Source organism: Oncorhynchus kisutch, linkage group LG13 (assembly GCF_002021735.2).
Source record: "Oncorhynchus kisutch isolate 150728-3 linkage group LG13, Okis_V2, whole genome shotgun sequence".
Classification (NCBI taxonomy): domain Eukaryota; kingdom Metazoa; phylum Chordata; class Actinopteri; order Salmoniformes; family Salmonidae; genus Oncorhynchus; species Oncorhynchus kisutch.
Window position 1 is genome coordinate 27,523,270 of NC_034186.2, and position 12,917 is coordinate 27,536,186.

Below are 12,917 nucleotides of genomic sequence, written 5' to 3' on the forward strand. Positions count from 1 at the left end.
CCCATCCGTTGCGGGATCATTTTCGTCAGCAACCGCTGAATAGCATAGCGCAACAGTCAAATAATATTACTAAAAAATATTAATATTCATGAAATCACAAGTGCAATATTGCAAAACACAGCTTAGCCTTTTGTTAATCCACATGTCGTCTCAGATTTTGAAATTATGCTTTACAGCAAAAGCAATCCAAGCGTTTGTGTAAGTTTATCGATAGCATAGCATTATGTACACTTAGCATCAGGAAGCTTGGTCACAAATCAGAAAAGCAATCAAATGAACTGTTTACCTTTGATCTTTGGATGTTTTCACTCACGAGACTCCCAGTTACACAACAAATGTTCCTTTTGTTCCGTAAAAATGATTTTTATATCCAAAATACCTCCGTTTGTTTGTCGCGTTATGTTCAGAAATCCACAGGAAAGAGCGGTCAACGCAGACGGAAATTCCAAATAGTCTTCATAATGTCCACGGAAACATGTCAAACGTTTTTTATAATCATTCCTCAGGTAGTTTAAATATATATATTTGATAATATATCAACCGAGTGTGTAGGTTTTTCAATAACAGCTCTGTAGAGCAAAAACTCACTCTGAGCCCCCACCTATCCACTTACGCAATGTGATCTTTCACACAAATTTTTCAAAATAAAAGCCTGAAACTATGTCTAAAGACTGACACCTTAGGGAAGCCAGAGAAAAAGGAATCTGGTTGATATCCCTTTAAATGGAGGATAGGCATGCATAGGAAGAGAAGGGTTTCAAAATAAGAGGCACTTCCTGATTGGATTTTCCTCAGGGTTTCGCCTGCAATATCAGTCCTGTTATACTCACAGACAATATTTTGCATCTGGTCCTGAGAAATAGGCTGTTTACTTTGGGAACGTTTATTTTTCCAAACATAAAAAACTGCCCCCTAGCTTCAAGAGGTTAATAGTTGTTACATGATTTGCCATATGCAGGGCATTTTTTTGGCTTGTGTGTAAATCCACATTTTCCACATGTAGTGTTTCGATTTCTCTCTTTTGCTTGTTTTTGTTTTGTAAGGCGTTGTGTATTGCTCCTCTCTTTTTATTGCATGTACAGACGTCTCATCCCTCTACAGCTCTTTAGCTTGTGCTCTGGTGGTTTCAGCTGCTCGACACATTCACTGCTTTATCAAAAGTTATATCTTGCTCACGCAGCAATCTCTCCTTGAGTCCATTATCAAGTATGCCACAGACTATCCTGTCTTTCACTAGTGAGTCTTCACATGTTTTGCTCAGTGTGTTCAGCTCAGCCAAATACTGGTCAAAACTGACTCCGTTTCTGATCATGAGAGGAAAAACTTCTCTCAAACGTGACGTTCTGGCTTGGTACAAAGTACTCCTCAAATTTAGCCATTAGCACAGTTAATGTCAAGTTTGCCTCGTCTTGCTGAAAGCTATTGTAAATGTCCAATGCATCCTCTCCAATAACATGCAGAAAAATGGACGCTTTCAATTTGTCATCATCTACCCTGCACCACTGGCTGCTAGGTAGATATTGGATCTCTGCTTGAAACGTTTCCAATTGTCAGCTAAATTGCCTGTTAACTGCATAGGGGTAGGGGTAGGAGGACTAAGCCTATCCATGACAGAGAATAGGAACAGTGTCAATTTCTCTTACTTCAGTATGTTGCTCATCAACATGCTCGTCAAGATTCCAATGCAACCTCGCTCTCGCTGCTGCGGCTCATTGTCCTCACTCTTGCACACTAGCATCTTCGACTACTCACGTCACTTGACTTGTGGTAGAATGTTTCATTTTCGTCGCGGAAATTTGCAGAGTTACTCCTTTCTTTTCTCTGTCTCATCATGGTGACTACCAATCTGACACCATGTTATTTTTGTTCCTTATATAATGACAAACTGGGGTGTAGGTTTAACTACTTTTAATGAACATATACTTCAGCTAGAAAACTCCATGTTTAGCCATGCAAGGCGTTCTTTAACCATCCGCCTAGCCTGCTGGGTAACGTAGTCTAAATGTTATTAACACATAACACAATCCTGTCTCGAATTAAAATTTGCAATCTCCCAAAATAAATGCAATCTCTCAAAATAAATGCAATCTCTGACAAGAGACTGGCTCTGTGTTACAAACACTACACTTGTCCGTTCAGTAGCGGGGCAAGACTCCTTGAAGATGAGGTAAAGAATTATATCACGATGTGAACATGGCATCAGCATCATTCGGTTATCGTAGAATTGCCCTTCTTGTAAAAATGTCAATCATTGAATGCCTATGTAACTCTGAGCTTTTCTTAGGGTGCTGAAATGTCATTTTTTATAAAAGTATATATTTTTTGTTTGTTAACAAAGAAGGAGCAGCCTGTCATTGCACAGCAGATTCAAAAATGAGGGATTCCAATGTCAACTGACAACACTATATCAATCAGGACAAGCACAGGTACACAGTAAGCACTAAAGAATGGATACTTTTATAAAAGTATCAAGTGGTAGAGCACATTTGAAGTCGTAACTTCGTACTCCATTGGCAACAGTGAATTACAGGGTGCAATTTGACAGACCAAATTATTGGCACCCTTGATAAAGATGAGCAAAAAAGACTATATATAATACAAATACTGAGCTATGATGCACATTTTTGGGGGGGAAATTATATTTTATACTAACCCACCACTGGTGTGTGCATGGCTATTTTCATGTGATCTGACCATAGTACCGGTTCCAATCCAAATGCCAATTTGAAACGTAACCTTTATTTAACCAGGAAAAGCCCACTGAGACCCAGAGTCTCTTTCAAGGGAGACCTGGCCAAGAAGGCAGCAACAATCAATACATTACATAATTAAAACATAACAATACAATAACATGATCCAGCCTTTAAAAAAGCATTTACACTCCTCTGTAACAGTCTCCCATCAATATTTTAAATTCAATCAGTGGCACTAACATATCTAGATGAAGCATGGATTGTAGATTATTCCATGTGTCTGGGGCACAAGAAGAGAAGGCAGTCTTGCCTAATACTGTGAATGTCCTGGGGACTTTAAGTAGCAACCAGCTAGCAGACAGGGTATGGTAACTGCTGGTGGTGAAGGAGACCAGACTACAGAGGTAAAGAGGGAGTTTACCCAAATGGGCTTTGTAGATGAACACATACATTTGTATCTTTTCTGCACATATAAAGTGAGGTCCAAACTACCATTTGGCACAATGTGCAATGGTGGGTGAGTGACTTGGCATTTGTAACAAAGTGAAAGGATGCATGATAAACAGAGTCCAGTCTCTGTAAGACGGAGGAGGTTGCATGCATATACAACAAGTCACCATAATCAATTACAGAGAGAAAAGTGGCCTGAACAAGCTTCTTTCTAGCCATAAGCAGGAAGCAAGCCTTGTTACAAAAATACAAATCCAATTTCAATTTAAGCTTTGTAACAAGATTATCGACATGAACGTTAAAGGACAACTTGTCATCCAACCAAATACCTAGGTATTTGTAGGATGACACTTTTTTTCAATGGATAAGCCACCAGATGTGACACTGCTAACATTCTCTGGCAGAGTTCTAGCTCTGGTCAGGAATTTAGTTTTTTGTAGATTCAAGACCAGTTTGAGACCATAAAGGTAGGCCGGCTGTGACTGAAAAGCAGTCTGGAGCTCTTCAACAGCCTGAACCAGAGAAGGAGCACATGAATATACACTGCTCAAAAAAATAAAGGGACCACTTAAACAACACAATGTAACTCCAAGTCAATCACACTTCTGTGAAATCAAACTGTCCACTTAGGAAGCAACACTGATTGACAATAAATGTCACATGCTGTTGTGCAAATGGAATAGACAACAGGTGGAAATTATAGGCAATTAGCAAGACACCCCCAATAAAGGAGTGGTTCTGCAGGTGGTGACTACAGACCACTTCTCAGTTCCTATGCTTCCTGGCTGATGTTTTGGTCACTTTTGAATGCTGGCGGTGCTTTCAATCTAGTGGTAGCATGAGACGGAGTCTACAACCCACACAAGTGGCTCAGGTAGTGCAGCTCATCCAGGATGGGACATCAATGCGAGCTGTGGCAATAAGGTTTGCCGTGTCTGTCAGTGTAGTGTCCAGAGCATGGAGGTGCTACCAGGAGACAGGCCAGTACATCAGGAGACGTGGAGGAGGCTGTAGGAGGGCAACAGCCCAGCAGCAGGACCGCTACCTCCGCCTTTGTGCAAGAAGGAGCGGGAGGGGCACTGACAGAGCCCTGCAAAATGACCTCCAGCAGGCCACAAATGCACATGTGTACCGAGATGAGGTCCTCAGACCCCTTGTGAGACCATATGCTGGTGCGGTTGGCCCTGGGTTCCTCCTAATGCAAGACAATGCTAGACCTCATGTGGCTGGAGTGTGTCAGCAGTTCCTGCAAGAGGAAGGCATTGATGCTATGGACTGGCCCGCCCGTTCCCCAGACCTGAATCCAATTGAGCACATCTGGAACATCATGTCTCGCTCCATCCACCAACAGACTGTCCAGGAGTTGGCGGATGCTTTAGTCCAGGTCTGGGAGGAGATCCCTCAGGAGACCATCCGCCACCTCATCAGGAGCATGCCCAGGCGTTGTAGGGAGGTCATACAGGCAGGTGGAGGCCACACACACTACTGAGCCTCATTTTTACTTGTTTTAAGGACATTACATCAAAGTTGGATCAGCCTGTAGTGTGGTTTTCCACTTTAATTTTGAGTGTAACTCTAAATCCAGACATCCATGGGTTGATAAATTTGATTTCCATTGATAATTTGTGTGATTTTGTTGTCAGCACATTCAATTATGTAAAGAAAAAAGTATTTAATGAGAATATTTCATTCATTCAGATCTAGGATGTGTTATTTTAGTGTTCCCTTTATTTTTTTGAGCAGTGTATAACTGTATCATCTGCATATAGATGTAACTTTGCTGGTTGCATCCTATTTCCCAAAAGGCCTTTGATAAATCCACTAACAGATGCATGGCTGCCAACTTTTTGAAGAAAGCTTGGATTGAGATTTGCAATGTGAATTTCATTGCCCGCTGGTACAACCCCTAAATGGAAAATGTGACTGTTTTAAAGCTAATTTCCTGCAATTCTACGTATTTTAACATGGCCTAGGCGTATGAACATGGTGGAAATTTAAAAAAGTATTATTATTATTAAAACAGAGGCCAGGTGTACTCAGGGTTTTTTGAGCATTAAATTAACACCCAATTCAATGACTTTGTTACTTTGAGATTTGGGGGGGGATGAAATTTAAAGAATGCTAATATTTTTTTAAATATATTTTTTTAGGTGGTTTGACAGTTTATTCAGACAAATGAGATAGGGAGACAGGCAAATGCTAGAAACAGTGGGAAGGTTGGAAGCAGGGACTTATCCCTGTTCTCGGGTGGAATGTTGTATGTGACATGTGCCAGGAGTGTTAACGAAATGTAAACGATTATATTTGATTCCCGGACCATTTAATATCCAAAGCTTATTTGTATGACATATTCAAAACTGGCCATGAATGGCTGCAATAATTCATGGCTTCATATAATTAATTTTCAAAGACACAAGTAGGCATATTAGATTTCAAATATGTGATTACACTGGCAATATTGGGAAGAAATGGAATAATAAAATAAGTGTTCTTGCTGACAAGAACAGTAATTTCCCTATATTTTAGCCAATTAAGAATGAGAATTGTTCTACTGCTCAGACTAAATAAAGTAAATAGATAATCAAATTTCTTGAAGACAAAATTACAAATCTGCCCTTAATTATTTTTCTATTAATTGTCCCTCCTCTAGAATCAAACTTACACTTTTCAGTTCACAATCAGTTCGACAAAAATGTTCATAGTTACAATCAGGTCACTCTACCAAATTTCCCTGCTAAAACGTGCTGTATGTAGGTCTGTCTGCTGCCTTTTCGTTGTCACAGCCTAAATGCCAATCACCAAATGAGGGGACTAATGCAAGTGGATTATATCAACTTTAGTACATGCTGTCAAAAGGCTGCATTCTGCAAAAGGGACTGAAGTAACAGCAACCAAATTGTTGACAACATTTTACACTGAACAAAAATATAAACGCAACATGTAAAGTGTTGATCACATATTTCATGAGCTGAAATTAAAAATCCCAGAAATTTTCCATATGCACAAAAAGCTTATTTTTCTCTAAATCTGTGCATACATTTGTTTACATCCCTGTTAGTGAGCATTTCTCCTTTGCCAAGATAATCCATCCACCTGACAGGTGTGGCATATCAAGAAGTTGATTAAACAGCATGATCATTATGCAGGTGCACCTTGTGCTGGGGACAATAAAAGGCCACTAAATATGCAGTTTTGTCACAGGACACAATGCCACAGATGTCTCAAGTTCTGAGGAAGCGTGCAATTGGCATGCTGACTGCAGGAATGTCCACTAGAGCTGTTGCCGGAAAATGTTATGTTCATTTCTATACCATAAGCTGCCTCCGTCATTTTTAAGAATTTGGTAGTACGTCCAACCAGCCTCACAACCACAGACCACATGTAACCACACCAGCCCAGGACATCCACATCCGTCTTCTTCACCTGCGGAATCATCTGATACCAGTTACCCGGACAGCTGATGAAACAGAAGAGTATTTCTGTCTGTAATAAAGCCCTTTTAACTAATTCTGATCGGCTAAGTCTTGTTCCCCAGTGGATGGGCCTGGCTGCCAAGTGGGTGGGCCTATGCCTCCCAGGCCCACCCATGGCTGTACCCCTGCCCAGTCATGTGAAATCCATAGTTTAGGGTCTAATGAATTTATTTCAATTGACTGATTTCCTTATATGAACTCTAACGCAGTAAAATCATTGAAATCGTTGCATGTTGTTTATATTTTTGTTCAGTATATATTTTTGTTTAGCATATTAATCTTGGTGGGGCAAACAAACTTTTTTTTTTTTTGTTGCCAGCAAAGCTACTACACAAGACAACACTATAGAATACATTAATTGCACTATAACGGTGACAAAAGGTGCCACAAACTATTAGGGGCTGCATAAAGCTGTCCTAACAGCAGAGCTTTCCTTTCAGCACCATGGAGTGAATCCTTACCACCGCTACACCTGGATATCAGCTGAGTCTTGTATGTTAGCGAAATAGTTCATTCAGCCTCATTTACTGCCTTTTTAAAAGCCATTGCTGATATGGCTGACTTGCTTAAACAAATGTGGTTACTCTGGACTCCTTGTGGATTTGAGTAAGTCGATAAGAACCGCAAAGTTGATAAGAACCGCATTCTCCTTCAATAATAAACAGCATAATGAGTTTTGACTTTTGAACCATACACAAACATTATTACATGTATGTTCAGTAAATTCATGTTTATTCTTATATCATTAACACGAGCTGCGACGAGGTAGGCCTATTCATTCATCACTTTCAAAATGGACACAGACAGAAATTGAGACAGTTGTTAGTTCAGATAAATTCAGCAACATGAGGCCTTGACTCCTCTTTAAGTCACCACACACACAGACATAGAGAGAGAGAGACTTGGTTAGCCTACCATTTGAAGTATTTTAGGAAGGAAAATACAATCATGAGGATCCACTTTTATATACAATATACCGACGCACAGACAGCGCATTGCGCAAACAAAACAACCCTCGCAATATCAACTGGAATTATATGGGTCTATTACTGAACTTTTTGTTGAAAACAAATATTTGAATTTGAAGAGACTGTCACTGGCAAACATGGCTACAGACCCAACAACATTATATAGTATCTCCTCCTCATAAAGAAATGCACAAGCTAATTATAATACACAAAGTAAGCAAAACTATGAAATCCTTCCAACTTTGCCTAAAATCAGGAAGACACTAATGAAATAGACCTATATAACAATATGCCTATAACAAGTGAGATGTACAAACTATGGCATAAGGGAACGATGAGCGGATAAGAGGCTATCCCTAATTTTGAATAAGACAAAAATGAATGAGATCAGATGGACGTGGTCAATATAACTATTTGTTCAGCACTTTTGAAATGTACAGCGACAGAATTGAGAACATGGGATCTTCTTACAGTATTCTCCCTGTACACCAAGTCAGAACCAAAGGATAAATAAAGGGGGCATATAGGCAGACAGAGAAAGCTCTTACAATATTGGATAATGACATTTCTCTAATTCAGGCTATAGGCTACATGTGCACCACCAAGTCAAAGCAGAAGGCTAAGTTCTGAGGGGAAATGGATCAAATGATTAGGGTGAGGCACATGGGCTATTAACAGCTTACTACACAACATACTTATTATTACTTTCTTAGCTATAGTATACATATCTCCCTGGCATATTACATAATTTATGCAGCAGCATACAATAAATTTTTGGACTTGTTGTGCTGTGCTCACTTGAACAGGAAAATGGAGTGGAGGTCTTTCTTGTGAGCAAATTTTGCCATCAAACTTCGTCAAGTCTGGCCTTCTCTGGATGTATGATGCTTTCAAGACAACTGGGAACTCAAAAAAAAACAAGGTTGAATGACATCAGTGATCTTCAGGTTGGGGCTCTAGAAAGAGGCCCAAGTTCCCGACTTGGAATTCTGAGTATTCAACCTTTTCAAAACTTATTTTCCTAGTCGGAGCTAGTTTTTTCCCCCCAGAGTTCCCAGTTGTCTTGAACTCACTGAAGTCTGAGATTTCCCAGTTCCAAGTTTCCAGTTATTTTGAACACGGCAGAAGTCATGCTGGAATGACAGCAAGGCCAATGTATTCAACCTTTTCTGTCTCATGGTGTTGCATGTTAATGTTTATCCTTATAAGCTTGGAAAAGAGACCCTTTCAGATAGGTGTTTTAAATCCTTGAACCCAGACTTGGACCACACACCCTCTCCACCGAATCGCAGGCAGGGGAAGCAAAACAGGGATTGCTTTGCAACGTTTGCAGTTTGCCACTGATTCATTCAAAACCACTCATTGTTGAATTCGCAATTTCCTACTTGGTTTTATCTATAATTTCTCTTTATATGAGAAGGATTTGCCAGTAGATTGTCGACGTGATTCATGATGATGACTGCTTGTCTAGCTTTTTTAATATACATATATATATTTTAGCTAAGATTGAAAGATTGAAAGTATGATGTATCAGTCCAATCAAAGCTATGGTGACAGAACACTGAGCCAATCACGGCTCAAATAGAGAAGATTACCAAAGCCTACACTCTGTATTTTCTGCTGGCTGCCCCTCCTCCACAGAAAGCACTGAGCTAGGCTGAAACAGCTGCATTTTGGAGTTGCCTAAACAGGTGGGGCTCAAAACACCTGTCCTGAATGATGGGTCGCCACTAAGCATAAATAAAACAGCGCTACACTTTTTCATTTTCTAAACTCAGCAGAGAACATTCTCTCACTCCATTCTGCTCAGCTCTAATCTTGAGGGGCGTGTCTTTAAAACATGCACCCAATCCCCTTGATCCCTTACATAACTAGACCAATCACATGCTTCAATGTGCAGAGGTTCACAGTACTGTGGCAAGATCAGGACAATAAACTTTTTTTCTATTGTATTATTGACTGTATGTTTGTTTATTCCATGTGTAACTCTGTTGTTGTTGTTGTTTGTGTCGCACTGCTTGGCTTTATCTTGGCCAGGTCGCAGTCTTGTTCTCACCTAGCCTACCTGGTTAAATAAAGGTGAAATAAATAAAATGACAGCATTGCAGGCGCAGATGCTCAGAGAAGAGCGTCAAATGTATGTCTCATCCTCGCTTCCTTCTCAAATCCCATTGGATGAGAAAGTCAGAAATCCCACTCCAAAGGCGAGCATGCAAAACGTGTGACTTATTTTAGAAGGCATTGTTTTGAATTATAATGGCCCAACCAAAGCAAGCTGGGCGGGCGGGTTGTCTAGGTTGACACCTCTCAATTATTACACTAGAGTTTTTGACCAGAGGATGCGCCTACTCTTGACATGCTTCACTTCACTTGAAATTTGCATTATCAAAAGAAAATCGCTCCGCTAGCAAGGTTCTCGCCGTTCACTTCCCACAATCCCCTGCACATTCCTCCGTGTGCACACGTTGAAAAATAATGGGGGCGGACCTTCGCCTGCTGAATGGCAAATATGCATAAAGATAGTGCAATTAAGATATGACGTCATCGTTTGAGCACTATCCAGACTTTTAAAACTATGGTTCAATAAATCAGCACAATCTACTTTTTTGAGATATGGACTATCCTGCTAGCATACAGTCCACTGCTCTGCCTGTCTCGTCCTTTCCACCCGCCTTGCTCTGCTTGCCCGCCCGCTTCTGGTGAGTGGAGTTCGTGTTGCAAGGCCCGGTGTATCGGTTGGGTGGAAATTCACTTAAGGACCAATGGAATGGTCTAAAACCCGAAACTCCGCTTACCCGAGGCACCTGGCCATGCAAAACGATCTCCACCAGTTTTTCGCTTTAGTCGTTTGTGCCTGTTCTTCACACGCTTATTCGCCCGCTCTCATTGGCTAGAATATCCCACCTGATCTCGCCTCCTGCCCGCCTTCCATAGTTGAGGACATGTATTTCCATTGTTAGAGGGGTCACTCGACTATCTTGTCAATATAATAAATAATCTTTGGAATAGCTAGTTTTTGCTGTTTATTTTCCAAGAACCTGTTTGTGAAGTTATTGTTAAAGTTATAACGCATAATAAGACACTGTTATATTTACATTGTTCTATTATTAAAGTATGACTTCGAATAAAACCGTGGTCTTACCTCGTATTATCCCGAAAAAAATCTGCAAATAAAAGATCAGGTAACTTGCTTGTTGAAACACAAATCGTCAAATGTATAATGTTGAGGGCAGAGTCTAATGGCGTTTATATAATCATTGGCGGGGTGTCTGCTTGTGTTAAGGTCCTTGCTCTCCGGGATTCTTGGGAAGTCCCAAACCACATTGAAGTTGAAACATGGTTAAAGGGACAGTCAGCAGTTGCTACATCCATTTTTGGAACTATTATATTAATTAAATGTATCAAATCGAATACAATTGTATTTGTCACATGCGCTGAGTACAACAGGTGTAGTAGACCTTACAGTGAAACATGTACTTACGAGCCCTTAACCAACAATGCAGTTAAGAAAAATAAGTGTTAGTGTGTACTAAAATAATCTGATGTAAAAAAATAAAGAAATAATCTAAAAATAACAAATAATTAAAGAGCAACAATAAAATAACAGTAGCGAGGCTATATACAGGGGATACCGGTTCACAGTCAATGTGCGGGGGCACAAGTTAGTCGAGGTAATATGTACATGTAGGTATCAATATAACCATTGATTCTTGAAGAATATAACTTATGCCTCACTGTCCTACCACATCAAAACCCTAAATATAAGCTTCTATTACTCCAATTTCTGTAAACAAAGAACATGTAAAAGCCTCAAAATATGGTAAAACTATCATTTTTACATCATGGATGGTCAACTCTTGCATTCATAGCGCTGGTCCCACCTGATCTCGCCTCCTGCCTGCCTTTCACAGTTGAGGACATGTATTTCCATTGTTAGAGCGGTCACTCGACTATCTTGTTAATATAATAAAAAATCTTTGGAATAGCTAGAACCTCCTTGCAAAGTTATCGTTAACGTTTTAACGCATAATAAGACACTGTTATATGTACATTGTTCTATTATTAAAGTATGACTTCGAATAAAACCGTGGTCTTACCTCGTATTATCCCGAAAAAAATCTGCAAATAGAAGTTCAGGAAACTTGCTTGTTGCAACACAAATCGTCAATAGTGTGACGACCCTGGGTTTATAAGCGCGGAAATCGATTCTGCCGCACAGTCGATAGCGCGCCGGACCTCGGGCTCGAAGGTCGAGGGTTCGAGATCTGCTCCCTGCTGTTTCATTACATTGGTGTCAGAAGTGATCGGACCTTGCATCCACGACAGTGCGTGTGCTTGGCCGGTGAGCGCGTTCCTGTAAGACGTAGAGCCGCAAGCTAGCGCGAGGAGCACTCTTTGAAAGGAGGGAGTAATGTAACGACCCTGGGGTTATAAACGCGGAAATCGATTCTGCCGCGCGAGCATGCTTTTGCGGCGCCGGACCTCGGGCTCGAAGGTCGAGGGTTCAAGACCTGCTCCCTGCTGTTTCATTACAATATCTAATGTTGAAGGCAGAGTCTAATGGCGTTTATATAATTAATTGGCGGAGTGTAACTTTACTTGTGTAAAGGTCCCTACCACATTGAAGTTGAAATGTAACATGGTAAAGGCACAATCGGCAGTTGCTACATCAATTTTGGATTTATAAATTAATTATATATATCAAATCGAATACAATTCTATTTGTCTTGTCACATGCGCTGAATACAACAGGTGTAGTAGACCTTACAGTGAAACGTGTACTTACAAGCCCTTAAACAATGCAGATAAGAAAAATAATTAAGAAAGTGTTTACTAAAATAAACTGATGTAAAAAATACAGAAATAATAGAAAAATAACAAATAATTAAAGAGCAACAATAAAATAACAGTAACTAGGCTATATACAGGGGATACCGGTTCAGAGTCAATGTGCAGGGGCACAGGTTATTCAAGGTAATATGTACATGTAGGTATCAATGTAACCATTGATTCTTGAATTATATCATTTATAAAGCCAACTGTCCTACCCCATCAGAACCCTAAATATAAGTTTGTTTAGCTGCCTCGCTTCTAGTCCTTAGGAAACTTTGCAGTATATTGTTTTTTAATGTAAAATTTCTTACAAAATGTACAAGCATTTCGCTACCCTCGCAATAACATCTGCTAACCATGTGTATGTGATTCACAGAAATAGAGGTAACCAAAGAACAGTGCTAGCTGCCTGTGCACTTGAATTAAAGGGTAACTACATAAATATATATATATTTATCCCAGACCTTAAAAGTGGTCTCCTGATGTGGTTTAAGCATAGT

At 40.1% G+C, this 12,917-nt stretch overlaps 1 protein-coding gene across 3 annotated transcripts in view; it reads right to left on the bottom strand.

The window, feature by feature from the left end:
- LOC109902681 (dimethylaniline monooxygenase [N-oxide-forming] 5) overlaps positions 1–12,011 on the bottom strand; it is a 30,273-nt gene extending 18,262 nt beyond the window's left edge. Inside the window, exon 1 of one of the 3 annotated variants that reach the window (XM_020499256.2) lies at positions 11,682–12,011. The gene's annotated coding sequence lies outside the window, so the exon portion shown is untranslated. Of the gene's footprint in view, positions 1–1,643; positions 1,949–10,726; positions 10,876–11,681 lie in introns of those variants that run through there. The other 2 variants (XM_020499257.2, XM_031785923.1) reach the window with 2 other exon arrangements.
- Positions 12,012–12,917: the final 906 nt, after the last annotated feature.